At 39.0% G+C, this 17761-nt stretch overlaps 1 protein-coding gene across 4 annotated transcripts in view; it reads right to left on the bottom strand.

Moving 5' to 3' along the window:
- Positions 1 to 17761, bottom strand: part of OSBPL5 (oxysterol binding protein like 5) — a 93126-nt gene that overhangs the window by 63273 nt on the left and 12092 nt on the right. Inside the window, exon 1 of one of the 4 annotated variants that reach the window (XM_072118971.1) lies at positions 16478 to 16851. The exons of the other annotated variants lie outside the window; for them this stretch is intronic. The gene's annotated coding sequence lies outside the window, so the exon portion shown is untranslated. Of the gene's footprint in view, positions 1 to 16477; positions 16852 to 17761 lie in introns of those variants that run through there. 4 annotated transcript variants of the gene reach the window in all.

Below are 17761 nucleotides of genomic sequence, written 5' to 3'. Positions count from 1 at the left end.
CACGGTCCATTAGAAGCCTTCATAGAGCTTCATAAGTGCCCTATATACAGTATATACACATGTGCTCCTAGGGAGTCACACACAGGCTGACAAGGATGATAGGATGAAGGACTAATACTGAAAAATAACACTGGAAGCCGCGTTCACATGTTGCGTTTATATTATATGTTAACATCTCCTTAAAATTTTGTTAACACAGCATTTACATTGCATTAACGTAATGTAAACGTTATATCAACACAATGTTAACGCAATGTGTGGACGCTGGGCTATATTCTATCTACTTACATAAATTGCTAAGAATACATTCACACACTGCAGATTTGTTGCAGGAATGGGTGGTGGAGAGGACATGGATTTCTAAAAGAATCATCAAACTTAATTGTAGAGTTTCCGAAATTTCTGCAAAAGTCTTTCATGTGTAAATAGACTGTAACTCAACATTATGGCTTCACTAATCAGTATGTGCAGAAAGAAGTAAAACTGTAACCATAGAGGATCTCCTGCCCCCTCCCAGAATTCTACAATTGTAACATTGTCAGAACTGTTTACAACTTTGGCCTCGTCCTCCAATAGGACAACACGGTGTATGTCGTGTTCACATTGTGCTCAGGTAAATGTGATGGAATCACAATCAATGGCAGGTTTAAAATCTAAGCACTAAAAACCTAACCATGAAGACCGTTTAATCAAGTTTTGTAGACTCAGTAATTAAAACAAATTCATCATATAATTTAACATTCTGCTACTTTCTAATAAACTTTGTATTAAAATTTCCTAAGAACTCTGTTTGCTCTGAATGAATAGAGACATGAAATGCTAACATTGAGAAGCTGAAAACCTTGGAAATCTACAATCAAAATCCATCCTGATAAATAAGCACTTACTCATAGATCCAGGCACCGGGACTGTGGTATCTTCTTATATTTGTTATCCATGGCCTCCTTCCTTCTAAAATCAACTTTTTTGTATGATAATGAGCCTGAAGGGTTCCTGGGTGCTTCACCAGAGCCCCTCTGTGAGTTGCTTCATTACTCTCATGGAGCGACGGGGGGTCGGTCGGACCCCTTGTTTTCGCAACCTGTGGGGGTCTCAGCACTGAGACCCCCACTGATCAGCCAGTTAGGCCATATCCCGTGGATAGGGCCTAACTTGTCTTTGTGGGAAAACCCCTTTAAGGTACAATACTCACAGATAAGGTTCTACTACAAGTGTATCTAGTCTACACATGATGATACCTTTGAACTTATACTGATACATTGTAGCAAACTGTCATAATCTCTCAGAGATCATCATAACAATATTCTGTTAACATTATTAACAGTAGAACAAACTTTGGGGGCTGATAAGTTTATTAGAATATAGAAGAAAATCCCTTTACCTCTGGTTGTTATAAATGGTGTCATGTCCCCTTTAAATCCCCTCAATCTGTGTGGGCACGGAGGACAGAAGCCAGTGGTGGCCCTCGTGATCACTGAGCCGCTATGTCTCCTCTATAATGAGCAGATAGCGCTGTGACCAGCCAAATAAACAGATTTTCTTGGCTTCCCGATGGAATTCAGCAGCGAGAGAATGAAAGGAACAGTTATTCACAAATCCGCTTTACAAGTGTTTATCAAAGCGGCAAACACTTCCAGAATGTGCCGTGTGGGTGTGTGGGAGATGCTTCCCGCTCCCTGTGGATAGACCAACACTTATTGGCAGGGGCTTCCCTCTCTGATTGCGCTGTAAGCAAAGGTATTGTGTATAGGGGGCTTAAAGGGGTTGACCAAAGTTTATAAATGACCGACCTCCCCAAAATGACAGAAACTTTTTGATATCTAATAATAAAAGAAGCTAAACTTTGGTCATTGTATATCTATTAATTGTGGAGATATTGGTAATTTTCTATTCAATAGAGAGTGCAATATTTTAAATTGTAAAAAGGGGTGTGACAGGAAGTGATGTCATATTAATGTTTCCATCGAATCACCTTCAGAAACCGATGAAACTTTATTATTTACTGAGCGTTCTGACAGAATTGTAGGTACTGAAAAGCTACGATAATATCATACATAGAGCTTGTTTTTTTTGTACAATGAAGGATTTTGACTTGATTTACCGTAAGTTTTTTTTTTATGGGAAGGAACCAAATAAACATCATTTTTACCCTGGTGTATTCTTTGGTTTATGTTTAACAAGTTAATATATAATGCGTTGTTAGATGTCTTTTTAGGCAGCCATGTTCAGAGATTAGTTTGCAGTAATTGTGTTCATTGGAGGCAAGATAGACATAAGGGGGCTTGTTTTTTGTGGGAAAGTTTCTTATTGTTATCTTTTTAAGGTGTATATATAATTGATTTACACCACTGATTCTTGTATTTTAGGTTAATTGTCGTGTAGTTAAAGTTGAAAGTTAACTTAAAAAGTAAATTTTATTCTTCATATTGTTAAAGAAGACCTGTCAGGTTAATTTGGGACCCTAAACCAACTGTGGATCTCTGGTTTAGGGTCCCAAATCGACCTTTATTAAGTCTTTATGTGTCTTAAAACAAAATAATGATAAACTTTTATACTTGTTATAAGTCGGATGAGGCACATAGGATGCACATTAGAAGATCTGATGCCGACGCCTCCTCTCACGGTGCAGCGAGTGATGCCGGGATAATTCCCACTCGCGCTATGAAGCAGGGGTGTACTACGTCGGCTTCACTTTGCTGCATTGCCAGCCACCAAAGGCAGCGATGCACAAGTCGAGTATAAAGTTTTTTTTTAATACGATCGCTTAAAAATACTGAATGGTGTTTAGGGACACTTAACCACCTGTCCATAAGCTCCGGTGGGTGGTTCAGTGTCCCAAATCACCATGACAGGTTCCCTTTAAGTTATCAGTGGTGAACTATTTAAAAAAAAATTTTGTTTTTTGTTGTATTTACATGTTAAGCAGAAGTTTGGCTTATAAAAACTTAGTTGCAATGTTTCGTTGTCTTTTCAGGAAACGTTTTATCATTTTTTGTAATACTTTGCAATAGATACCACAGTATTTCAGGGTAATAATGCCAGCTAGGGCCTCTGGTTGGGCTAAATTGGTACGAAAACGGTGCCTGATGCCCAAGGATTCAGGAATTTTCAGCACAGAAGAAAGGGAAAACACTCTATGGCATTTGATAAGGAGTTCCTCAAACTTTTGGAGATCTTTTGCAGATGTGATCAGAACAACAAGCTCTATACAGACTAGCGACTGGTCCAGGAAATCTAATTGCAGCTCTGGATGTGACTGGAGAAAAGATGCAACTCAAGATCAGTACAAGCTGAGATTGAATTGTCACTGTATTGTCACTCCTCTTATAATCTTACAATAATCTTTTGATGCTGCTCCTCGTCCCTCAGGTCCTTTGAGTAGTGTCCTGCCGATCCCACCCCGGCCCCTCTGCTGCGCAAGGAGCAAATAGAGGTAATAATATATATTAATATATCTAATAAACCTTACATAGTCTCTGCTTTAGGCCGCATTCACACGACCATATGGGGGATGTATGTACGGCCGCAAGCTTGTAGGCGTACATACGTCCCCCATAGAAAGCAATGGCCGCACATGTCCTATCTGTACCCCTGTTATGGCACCGTGCACAATGGATCACTATGTAGAGGGGAGGGGTCACCCCTCCTCTTCTCCATGGCGTCGGACATATGCCCCCCAGCTACGGCCCTGCGGGCATACGTTCGTATGAATGTAGCCATAGTCTATTAATCCACCATTGCTCGATTGCGCACCCTGTGCAATACACAAGGCGTATAGTAATTCCATTACAATAGATGTTCAGTTCCCTCCTTATTAGCGCTAATGATAGAATTTATCCAAAGTCTTACTGAGCAACGTACGACAAAGAGAACGAGATACTAAAGAGTCATCGAACAGTAATGAGATCCATTAGGTAACACAGTAAAAATTAACAAAGGCAATTCATTACAACTACACGAGTTATCCGAGGATAAGAGGATTTCATCAGCGCTAAGATGCTGAAGGATTTACTAATTTTCTGGCCAAATAATAACATAACGGAAATGCCATAGTTGTAGATGTGAGATAAATATACTGTAAGGTTGTTACATTGGTAGTTATGTATCTCAGAGAAAGATCAGAGATAGATAGATAGATAGATATGAGATAGATAGATATATATGAGATAGATAGATAGGAGATAGATAGATAGATAGATAGATAGATAGATAGATAGATAGATATGAGATAGATAGATAGATAGATAGATAGATAGATAGATAGATAGATATGAGATAGATAGATAGATAGATAGATAGGAGATAGATAGATAGATAGATATGAGATAGATAGGAGATAGATAGGAGATAGATAGATAGATAGGAGATAGATAGATAGATAGATAGATAGATAGATAGATAGATAGGAGATAGATAGATAGGAGATAGATAGGAGATAGATAGATAGATAGATAGGAGATAGATAGATAGATAGATATGAGATAGATAGATAGATATGAGATAGATAGATAGATAGATAGATAGATAGATAGATAGATAGATAGATAGATAGATAGATATAATGTAGAAATAGGCAGCACTCCGGAAGTATCGTGCAAAAAAGCGGTGTCTTTTATTCCATGTCTTTGAAAAAGTACAGCAAGAGCGACGTTTCGACTCACACAGAGTCTTTATCAAGCTGAATAACAAGAGTGAACATCATGCATTTATACCAAACGAAAGTGATCACGTGATGTGGAAGTTCACACCCACATAATTAGCATATTGCGTCATAGAAATGTAAAAACAAGTATGTGACAGAGTAAAATCGAGCATTTTAAAAAAATACAAGCATAAAGTGCTAGTGCCTATACAATGTATTAAAAGGTCATAGTTATGACCGAATAGTGTCCTGTGCATGTTAATAGTGTCAAATATGTTGAAGTGCCAATAGTGCTTAAACCGTACAACAACACAAACATAAACAATAGGGCATCTCACCGCCGTGTCCACACGCTGTAAAAAAGATTTTCGAGTCCTGCGTCTAAAAACAGAGAATCACGCGCCAGAGTATATTGTCCTGGCACGCACTGGTGGAACGCAAGCGGAGTGTCGCTCCTAGTGCGCATGTCAAGGGAACTCATGTTGTCAGGGAGACGGAACACGTGATGTGTAAACCGTCTAATGTTCCCTGATGAGTCCTCAGCGAAACCAGCAAAATGATGGAATGAGACATAAATGCAACATAGTTGCTGGCACAGCGTGAGAAAATTATATAAGCCAATAGAGCCATGTGTAAAGGGCGACAGGTATATTATTAACCCCAAGCTAGGGATAACCATAAAGAGTTATTCCCCAAAGTCCGAGACGGACTTTAACGGGGATATTGCATGAATCGCCCATTGTGTGCAGAACAGTGTCTGCCGGGCTCACGCTGGCCACTTAGTATAGCGATGTCAGTTAAGATCAAAAAATTGCAAATAAAACAACGGGAAGAAAAAGAACATGCTGGAGGATGAGTAAAGGGCGAACAGGATCGGACAGATGACAGCGTGGATGTGGAGGAGACGGTGAGAATTATCCCTTAATAGCTTTCTGTTTTATTCATGTAATCTGTAATGACAAAGAAAAAATTTTTTTTATTATGTATACATGAAAAAAGTGTAAAGATTATATTGGGTGATTCTTGTTACTGCAAACTTACAATACACTTACAATAAACCATTCTCATCTCAATAAAAACATTCTCATCTCAGTTCACTCTTGTATGGTCCAGAGAGACGATACAGTTCCTGGACGTACAAGTAGTTTTGAAGGAGAAAACTCTACAGACAGATCTTTACGTGAAACCGACAGATAAGAACAACTTATTACACTTCAGTAGCAACCACCCTAAAAAGATGGTAAGGTCCCTCCCGTACAGCCAATTCCTTAGGGTGCGCCGGATAGTCTCACTTGAGTCCAATCTTCAAAAAAAATTTTATGAACTTGCTACTAAGTTTAGGGATCGGGGCTACCCAACACCACTCATAGTGGAACACAAAGACAGGGTTTCGAACATGACGAGAAGGGAACTCTTAGAACCTAAACCCAGACAAAGGGAACTCAAACGGGTACCTTTTGTGTCAACCTACACACAGATGAGCAGTGAGATAGGTAAAATCATTTCCAAAAATTGGCACATCTTATCAGATGCCTTCCCAAGGATCCCTGAATTTAATGCCCCACCGCTCCTGTCCTACAGACGCACGCCCAGCCTTAGAGATAAATTGGTGAAAGCCGATATAGGCCCTAAGAAGCAAACCAGACAAACCTTCCTTGCCCCCCAGAAGATGGGCAGTTTCCCTTGTAGACATTGCATTAATTGTACAATGATGCTCAAGAGTGATAGATTTACTCATCCAGTGACCAATGTCACATATGAGATCAAACATTACCTCACATGCGACTCCGATCATGTAATTTATTTACTGCAATGCCCTTGTAATTTGTGGTATATCGGGGAAACCACCCTTGATTTTAAGACCCGTATCAACCAACATCGCTACACTATTAGGGCCGGTAGAAAAGACCTCCCTGTCCCCAAACATTTTATTGAATGTAAACACAGAGAGGGACAACTCAGATTTCGTCTGATTGACAGGATCCCGCCCCTGAGGAGAGGAGGGGATAGGATGAAACTGTTAAAAAGACGTGAGTTGGAATGGATTTTCAAACTAAACACATTGAAACCTAACGGTCTCAATGTGGACTTTAAGACAAGTGGAATTTTTTGAAGGGATTGGTTTGCCGTACTATGCCGCTAGCATTTTAGCCTTCTGTGATCCTCGGTTTAGGTTATGGTGTCTTTACCATATGTTTCTAACCATGTTTTTTTCTTCTTTTTTCTAGATCACGTATCCCACTTGCACATCACTGTACCTTCACATTATGTTGGACACCACATGTGGATTTCTCCTTTGGCATCTACTATTCATTTTTGTATGCAATCAATAAATGATTTTCATTATATACTTTTTGCGTTTTTTGTGACATATATAATGGAGTAGCAGATCATACAACATAGACTTTGGGGCGATTTGTATCATTGATTTTTGCAGAATTCTTTCTAAGTTGCATCTCACAACATTACAGTATTTTTGACCTCTGCCTTTTGGTTATTTGAAGCTATACGCTTCGTATCTCTAGTACATCCCGACCTCTAGGGCTCTATTCTCCTTTGTCCTCTAGTGGGAAAGATAGCACAGCGCCTGTGGTGAGGATATACTTATTTTCATTACGGTACAGTGCAAATTTCTTTTCTTTATTACCCACATTATTTTGGGACATGTTCTTATTTACATAGCCTTTCTAGCCCAAATTTTGGGGTCGGTTTGTTACCTCCATATGTGCCCAAGTAAGGACATCCCAAGGCACTATCTACCTTAGGCTCTGGTCTATTATATATGTCCGATTGTACCTTTATTCTGTTACTGGCAATAGATCCTCTGATTATACTGCTTTCCCTTACCTGTGATGGCGATCGTGGACATTTGCAGGGGATCCACGCATGCGCCGGTATCTAGCGAATTAGATCGCAGTACCCTTGCTCAATATGGCGCGGATAGCAACCATTAGTCATTCTGCGCATGCGCTACATGCGCACATCCGATCTGCTCTCCATTATACGTCACGGACATGCGCAGTCGCACAATTTAGACGCGACGAGCGCCTGTTTTGATTTTCACAGAGGAGACTCCCACACAGGTGAGATTTCACATTATATATATTTAAAATGGATCTTGTAACACAGTTTCACTTGATCTTAGTAATGTATGATCCCTATCATTGTACCTATGATTACACTTCTGTATAATCACTTTAACATGTGTTGATGAGCACGAATTTAGTGCACTTTCATTGTTTACCTTGTGTATGATGTCATCACTTTGTGACCATATATACCTGTATGTAACCAGACACACATTGCTTGACAAAGGCTGAACACAGCCGAAACGTTGCGGGAGGTGGAATAAACACCACGTTTTTTTTTCACAAATTTTGGAGTGCTGCCGTTTTCTTTATTTTATATCCTTTGGACTCTATCTGGTGAGAGTCAGGATAGCACCCAATCTTACCATACTCTAAGGACTGTGCTGCTGATTTTCCATTTTAGATAGATAGATATATAGATATATAGATAGATAGATAGATAGATAGATAGATAGATAGATAGATAGATAGGAGATAGATAGATAGATATGAGATAGAAGATAGATAGATAGGAGATAGATAGATAGATATGAGATAGAAGATAGATAGATATGAAATAGATAGATATGAGATAGAAGATAGATATGAGATAGATAGATAGATAGATATGAGATAGATAGATAGATAGATAGATAGATAGATAGATATGAGATAGATAGATAGATAGGAGATAGATATGAGATAGATAGATGGATAGATATGATAGATAGATATGAGATAGAAGATAGATAGATATGAAATAGATAGATATGAGATAGAAGATAGATAGATATGATAGATAGATATGAGATAGAAGATAGATAGATATGATAGATAGATATGAGATAGAAGATAGATAGATATGAAATAGATAGATATGAGATAGAAGATAGATAAGAGATAGATAGATAGATAGATAGATAAGAGATAGAAGATAGATAAGAGATAGATAGATAGATAGATAGATAGATAGATAGATAGATAGATAGATAGATAGGAGATAGATAGATATGAGATAGATAGATAGATATGAGATAGAAGATAGATAGTTATGAGATAGATAGATAGATAGATAGATAGATAGATATGAGATAGATAGATAGATATTAGATAGATAGATAGATATGAGATAGATAGATAGATATGAGATAGATAGATAGATATGAGATAGATAGATAGATATGAGATAGATAGATAGATAGATAGATAGATAGATAGATAGATAGATAGATAGATATGAGATAGATAGATAGATAGCTGGATGGGTAGATATGAGATAGATAGATATGAGATAGATAGATAGATAGATAGATAGATATGAGATAGATATGAGATAGATAGATATGAGATAGATAGATAGATATGAGATAGATAGATAGATATGAGATAGATAGATAGATAGATAGATAGATAGATAGATAGATAGATAGATAGATAGATAGATAGATATGAGATAGATAGATAGATAGCTGGATGGGTAGATATGAGATAGATAGATATGAGATAGATAGATAGATAGATAGATAGATAGATAGATAGATAGATATGAGATAGATAGATAGATAGATAGATATGAGATAGATATGAGATAGATAGATAGATAGATCCGGGGCTATTTGCACAGTTTTCCATTCATGTCCCACAGTGAGTACAGATCACAGCTAATAACAGCTGACAGTCAAATTCGATAGTGGAAGTGGTTGGGGGATGGTATACAAGGAAATAGGCTTCATATCATTGGGATGACATTTATAAATGTCAATCTCCTGGAATATATTGGCAAATATGACATTTCTAAATGTTAAAATACTTGAAAGAATTAAATACGGTAGGTGTCAGTGTTAGATTATTGTTCCTATTCTGCGGTCTTCAGCTTGTGGAGGAATTCCCATAGGAAAGCAATGCTATACAGCTCTTCTCTCTCCCAGATGATGGAGCGGCTTTTTTGGGGCAATATTTCTCTTACTTCCCTTACATATTCCTAAAAAACATATTCCTAAAATATCCATGTGCAAGTATCTGTTACATTAACTATTTGGAGGAACTCCCTAAAGGCCAATTGTTTAGTGAGTACTTTAATCATATGAACCTTCCATCAAATCAGGTCATCATACATTATACAATCATACATCATACAATCATACATTATACAACCATGCAATCATACATCATACAATCATACAATCATACATTATACAACCATGCAATCATACATCATACAATCATACATCATACAATCATACATTATACAATCATACATTATACAATCATACATCATACATTATACAACCATGCAATCATACATCATACAATCATACATCATACAATCATACATTATACAACCATACATCATACAATCATACATCATACAATCATACATTATACAACCATACATCATACAATCATACATTATACAACCATGCAATCATACATCATACAATCATACATCATACAACCATACATCATACAACCATACATCATACAACCATGCAATCATACATCATACAATCATACATTATACAATCATACATTATACAATCATACATTATACAATCATACATCATACAACCATGCAATCATACAATCATACATTATACAATCATACATTATACAATCATACAATCATACATTATACAATCATATATCATACAATTATACAATCATACATTTGATGTCACTGACAAAGAGTGGCATAATAGTATTCTGTAACAATACTGCTATAACTCTGTTGGACAATACTGCTGCATTATGGTACAATATGGGAATTGCAGTACCAAGAATGAACTCTATATGGCCCCTTGTGTTTCATGCTGAGATTTACTTGAGTAAATCAATCAATACCTGGATATGTTGTGTGGTTTGGAGAACTCCTTCTTGTATGACTGACACATACATGTGTCACTGATCTACCTATTCTAAGTTACTTCTGTCTCAAAACTGGTATTGTGTCGCGTCGGGTATAGTGCAGTCACGTGCGCCACAAATGTGTCTCAGACACTTCTTAAATACATGTGCAAGCAGTTTGCACATGAAAGAACTAAGGGTGACATTAATCATAGTTTTTTAGACTGTTTTTGACATTTTTTTGCACAAAAACGTGGCGCAGTTAGTTAAATTGGCGTATTTTTGCAACTTTTTCTGGCGCACGTCAAAGTCCGGCACTTAGTGGTTTTGAGTGTCTGCACCTTATCTGACATAGTGAGCGGCTGCTATACAGATGTTTGCACAGGATCAAAATACACCTACTCTGCGGAGGTGCACTTGAAAAAAAACCTCTTCCCAAATGAAGAATTCCCTCTATGCAACATGGAAAATACTTGGGAGCAGTTTTATAATGTAACATTTCTCCTGTAACGACTTCATCATTGTCTATGGGATCATCTCTGGGAGTGATTATTGTCTATGGGATCATCTCTGGGAGTGATTATTGTCTATAGGATCATCTCTGGGAGTGATTATTGTCTTATTGTACAGATCTGAGAATATTATCAGACTCCATTTACTGTATATTATAATAAAAAAGGAAAAGACTCCTTTAAACAAGAATTTTTTTTTTTCCATATCTTTAACTTTTAGCCCCTGCAGTTACATCACAATGTGGTCCGGACATTGTACAAGCTGATGCTTTATGTGCAGAGATGAAGCCCTGAACGTTCTGTCACATTTTCTCAGTCTCCTTTCATTATTGGTCACAAATGAGATCTAATAATTTGGCGCAAATTTAGGAGCAAATGAATGGGACATGCGACAACTCCAAAACACATTTACTAAGGCAAAACTAGATCCATCATAGATCAGGAGCCAAAAAGAGAACAAACCAGGCGCAAAAATAGGCAAAGGTGAGACCCACTATGATTAATGTCCCCCAAAGTCCGAAAGAAGAATAGTGAATGTAGTGATGGTTTTCACACTTTCCCCCTCTATTTGGAAGCAGAGCTGACTATTGGTAAAGTTGGGTAGAGGCCTCTTATAGTCAGAACCTCTTTAATGTGACAATAATAAGTTGGTATTATTCTGGTTTAATCATGTGCTTTCCCTTTTAGCCATTATTGTGTCTGAGTCGCTGTGACATGAGGCAACCTGCAGTCTTCTTCATCTTGTTGTCGCTACATTGTTGCTGCCTTGTTATGTTGGAATGTGTCAATGTCACAGTGTCCAGGAGGTGTCCAGTGTTATACATGTATAATGTCTCAGCCCTGATCCGGCCTGGACAGTATGAATGACAACAGGCATCTGTGCCCTCTGCAAACCATGATAAAGCCCCAGCCAATCAGAACAGCAAGGCATGCTGGGAATTGTTATTCCACAATTGCAGGGAACAAATAACATTGTATGTATGTAATATAATTCAGCTGCTATTATATGCTGATGTCAGAACGTGACAATTATAAAGATAAGTGGTGCTACATACACACAGCTCATCTGCTAGAGCAGCAGCAGTCTGTCATAGATCCCTGTTACCTTTATTCATGTGATACTTACCTTCTCTATAGAAAAAGATGGATAACCATATATTACCTCATATTACACACCTTAACTACTGCAGGGCATCATAATACAGACCTCATCTGCTGCAGGACATCATAATAAAGACCTCAACTGCTGCAGGACATCATAATGCACACCTCAACTGCTGCAGGACATCATAATACAGACCTCAACTGCTGCAGGACATTATAATACACAAGTCAACTGCTGCAGGACATTATAATACACACCTCCACTGCTGCAGGACATTATAACACACACCTCAAGTGCTGCAGCACATTATAATACACACCTCAACTAATGCAGGACTTCATAATACACACCTCAACTGCTGCAGTACATCATAATACACACCTCAACTGCTGCAGTACATCACAATACACAACTCAACTGCTGCAGGACTTCATAATACACACCTCAACTGCTGCAGGACATCATAATACACACCTCAAGTGCTGCAGGACTTCATAATACACACCTCAACTGCTGCAGAACATCACAATACACACCCCAAGTGCTGCAGGACTTCATAATACACACCTCAACTGCTGCAGGACATCACAATACACACCACAAGTGCTGCAGGACTTCATAATACACACCTCAACTGCTGCAGGACATCACAATACACACCCCAAGTGCTGCAGGACTTCATAATACACACCTCAACTGCTGTAGGACTTCATAATACACACCCCAAGTGCTGCAGGACTTCATAATACACACCTCAACTGCTGCAGGACATCCAAATACACACCTCAAGTGCTGCAGGAGATCATAATATAGTCCTCAACTACTGCAGGACATCATAATACACACCTCAACTTTTTCTATTGTCATAGTACCTCTTGGTCACTTACAATGTATGGGACACATTATGAAGATACAATTTTGCAGTATAATTGTAGTAACTTCAGTAATACCTTTTTGCAGTATAATAGAAAATGTAGTGACTTTTGGCCCTTTAAGAAAATGCCTCTTATATTTAAAAATGTCTCAGTTTTGCTCTAAGAGTTCTGTTCCTTTAATCACAAAGACCTCTGGATACATGCAATTCACTTTGCTACATTAACTTTCCATCAATCGGTGTGTAAGAGAGCAGGCGAGGGCCGGTGACTGTGTGACAGCTGAAACAGCTCTCCCTGAGTCATTACGCCTCCCGACTAATGAGCAGGCAGATAGCGCTGTGACCGGCCAAACAAACAGATTTTCCTGGCTTCCCGATGGAATTCAGCAGGGTTTTTGTGAGAGTGAAAGGAACATTTATTCACAAATCCTCTTCATCAAATCAGTCAGGTTCTGCCTGCAGACACAAGCCAGAATGTGCAGGGAACCCCCAGGGGCCCAGAGACTTACTTTCTGATTTATCAGGAGAGAATTTCTTTAAAAATGTTTTGGTGGAGTCTACATTGCTCCAAATCGATCAAACTGTGGCACTTTGAATGGGTTTGGTGCACTTTTAAATAACACTTCTATGAAGAGATATTACTTTTTACACCACTTTTTTTGGAGCAAGTTTGCAAAATTTTAGAAAGTTGCAAATGTTACGCATGGAGCTTGTGTTGCTTGTACATCCTCTCTCCCCATCTGTGACAGGCTGAGTCTATAGTCTAAGACTACAGTTTGTTTCCATATGTGGAAGAAATACCATATACAACTAACGTGGGAGATATAGGTCTTATCTTACCCTCTTTTCCAGCTGGAAGTGACGACTCCTGTGACACCATTGTACAATGTGAATGGTGACTAGAAACATTGACAAACATTAAACACAAAGCTCGTGTTTAAAAGTGATCGAAAAACCAGCAGAATAATAATAATAATTCCTATTATTATTATCCACAGTGCTGCACAGAGCTTTCCAGATCCCCATGGGGCTCACAATCTAATCAACCTATCAGTGTGTCTTGGAGTGTGGGAGGAAACCGGAAGACCCGGAGGAAACCCATGCAATTACAGAGAGAACGCACAAACTCTTTGCAGATGTTGACCTGCTACTGGTAGGTTGACTTGAACCCAGGACCCCAGCGCTGCAAGGCTATAGTGTGAACCACTGAGCCAACGTTCTGCCAAGAATTGAGCAAATATGGACACAACCAAACCCAGACAAAAGTTCTTATTGTGCAACTCTCCGCCCCCTTTCACAAACTACTTCATTAGTACAACCATTATCATGCGTGATGTTCCATTATCTGGATATTATCTACTATTTGGATGCGCTACTATACAAATACTTTCCATAGCCATTAGTACAACCACAATTATTCCCCATGGTAATTACTACCGATCCTTACTACACAACAAGCCATTTATACAATGTTCCCCAACACATCCCATGACAATTATATGTACCCCACAATACCCCATGCTCATTCATATGTACTCCATTATACCCCGCTCATAAATGTGCAATGAACCCCCTAAAACTTACTGTCAAATTTATCAGAAGAGAGTTTCCTAAATGTAGTTTTAGTAAAGTCTACATTGCTCCAAATTGATCAAAGTGCAGCAGTTATAATAACTTTGTTGCACTTAGACAATATTCCTTAGACAATCCTGAAATGTATATCTAGATATCTTACTGCAAAGTCAATTTCTAATCCCCTTCTCCTCAATATATACATCCCTAACCATATCCAAGCAGCATCTGATGTGTAAGGACTGTATGGCATTGCTGTCAGGTGAGGGTGCGGTCATACGTGGCATTGTTGAGTGTTACCCCGTGTTTGGCTGGTTTGATCTTTCTTCATTGATGTAACTCTAAGCAGCTGTGAAAATGTTAGCATAGCTGCTTACACTTCAACCAGCTAAACGCATGCTAACATGTAAAAATGCACCCCATATGCCACCTGTGACCACACCCTATAGGAAGAGTCAGACTGATACTTCTGGATGTGCAAACCTGACTATAGCCAATGCTCATAGGAACAATCCCCAATGCACTCTCATGGTAATTTATACCCCACACACACACATATACATACATCACGATGTTGTTTAAACTTTTACTGTAACATCTTACATTCCTCATTATCCTGTGACCCCATTCCTACTCCCGAAATATATATCACCACTATATCCCTGGGGCATCCATATCAACTCACATGTCTACTTCTTACATCTCCATTACAGACCCAATTTACACAACCCTAATGCTGTATATTCTGACTTCTTTACCCCCACCCCCCCACCAATATCCAAGGTCATTTGGACAACCCAACAATACAAAGTTATATAAACATCTATGTTCCCCGTTAAACCCATCGCTACAACGCATGGTCATTTGTTCAACTGCATTATAGTGTACGTTCTTTGTATAACCCATCACTACAACCTGCGATCATAAATATAACCCCATTATGTCCTAGAATATTTGTACAACCCCATAAAAACTACGATCCTTCATACAAACTCATTATGCCCCTCGGTCTTCATAGAACCACCAACCACATCCCATAGTCATTAATATGACCCTATTATTTCTCTACAACCCACCATCATATACACAACTTCATTATGCCCCTCATTCTTCATACAACCCCCCATTACAACCCTCGGTCATTAATACAGCCCCTTATTTCCTACAGTCTTTGCACAACCTATGATCGATTCTACAACCTCATAATGTCCTATGGTCTTCTACTACAACCCATGGTCATCAATAGGACCCCCATTATGTCCTACAGTCTTCATACAAGCCCCTACTACAATCTAAGATCAATTATACATCCTCAAAATGTCCCTCGGTCTTCATGCAACCCCCTACTACAACAAATGGTCATTAATATGATCCCATTATGTTCTGCATTCTTCCTACAACCCCCTACTACAACCTATGATCCATTGCATAACCTCATTATGTTTCTCCGTCTTCCTACAACTCCCCACTTCAAACCTCAGTCATAAATATGACCCCATTCTGTCCTACGGTCTTCGTACAAGTACCCACTACCACTCACTATGATGCCTACAGCTCATAACCCTATTACTGCTGGAGGAATTTGTACATCTCCTACTTCTCTTCACACATCTCCCCACTATAACCATGGTCATTCGCACAATTCACCCTGACTGTACCCCAGTCATCTGCAATCCGTCTCCGTCAGGGATATATCCATTTGTTTACAGCTTTCTTCGCCCCATTTCTCTTATTTCTATGTTCTGATGTAAAGGAAACCAGCAACAGTTAATGGTAAGGAAAACCTTGTCTGTTCACAGCGTCTCAAGTCACCGGAGAAGGAAGAAGACAAGGAGAGGCGAGAGGATTCTTATTTCTTACCTTGTCAGCCAAGGGCAGGATCTAGTGGCACATTTGGGCAACAGGGCTCAGCCCTACTGGCACCTCTTGTGGTGTCACTGAGTCTGCGAGACAGGAACTTCATTGCAGATCATCGCCTTCTCCTGTGTGCTGTGCATCGACTGATGATTATCCTCCCAGTGGATTGCAGGCTGGAAGTGTTACAGCCCAGTCTTTTCTCACTTTCCCTTCTTGCAGTACAATGTCCCCAAATGCAGAACCAGCAGCTGCTGCTTCTGTAGCAGAGAGCGAGCAATGTCCGTGTCAGAATGTGGAGTGTAGACAGCAGAGCGCAAGCCCACGGGGACAGCAGGAGGAGGAAGCGCATCCACTGATGTCAGCACAGAGGATGAGAAGGGATGTGACCGCACCAGCTACATGATCTGCTCTACATTTTATCAAAAATCCCAATAATTAAGTGTGAGAAACTGCAAAATCCCCTAATATGTTCCTATATAAAGAATAACTCCTATGACTAGTTCAAGTTTTACTCACTGCCTTGCAAATCCACTGTAAAAATACTTATAGCAGCAGGTACATCCTGGTACCTTGGATTTGTTCCAAAAATTTCATCACACATGGAGGTGGTGGAGCATATGTTGCATTAAGACAATAGGGCGTGGCCAGGATTTGCATTATATTTATTAAAGATAGGCAGCACTTTTTAGTGTATGGGTATACCTACAGGTCATAGGGTCATATAAGGAGGAGAATGCATCTGACACGACTACCAGGTTGTATCAAAATGTTTATGCCCCATTCTGATTAACCCATTAGAGTTTTTCCCAGCTGGTAAATTCATGCTACTGAATTGATATTAGTCCTAAGCTCCTTTAGCTAGGATTTACTGGGGGTGGTGGGGTAGCAGCGAGACCTTTTATGAATCTAGATACTATCAATGCATGTTGTGTGTATATATCCTGGTGGTCCATTTACAGACGGACGCTTATGCTATGGATAGGTATAAGTTGTAATGCTTTAAAGGACATCTATCACCAGATCAAGGATTGTACACCAAACATACAAACATACTGGTGTGTGCCCCCTCTGGCAGCATCCGCTCTTCTTTTAGCTTCTTATTCCCTTGTTTTGGAGATAGATGTCCTTTAAGGACTCATACATACAATCCAGTATTGGAAAATGTTGACAAAACCATTCTTAGCCTGTAATACACAGTACAGCCACCAGGGGAGGCCACAGGTGCAACAAGCAGGACAAAATCATATGACACAATGATGTAAAAATAAAGTTTTGAAAAGCTACTCA

This window comes from Engystomops pustulosus, chromosome 7 (genome assembly GCF_040894005.1).
Source record: "Engystomops pustulosus chromosome 7, aEngPut4.maternal, whole genome shotgun sequence".
Classification (NCBI taxonomy): Eukaryota; Metazoa; Chordata; class Amphibia; order Anura; family Leptodactylidae; genus Engystomops; species Engystomops pustulosus.
Note: the sequence above shows the minus strand (reverse complement) of the source record. Positions and strands in the feature narration are given on the sequence as shown.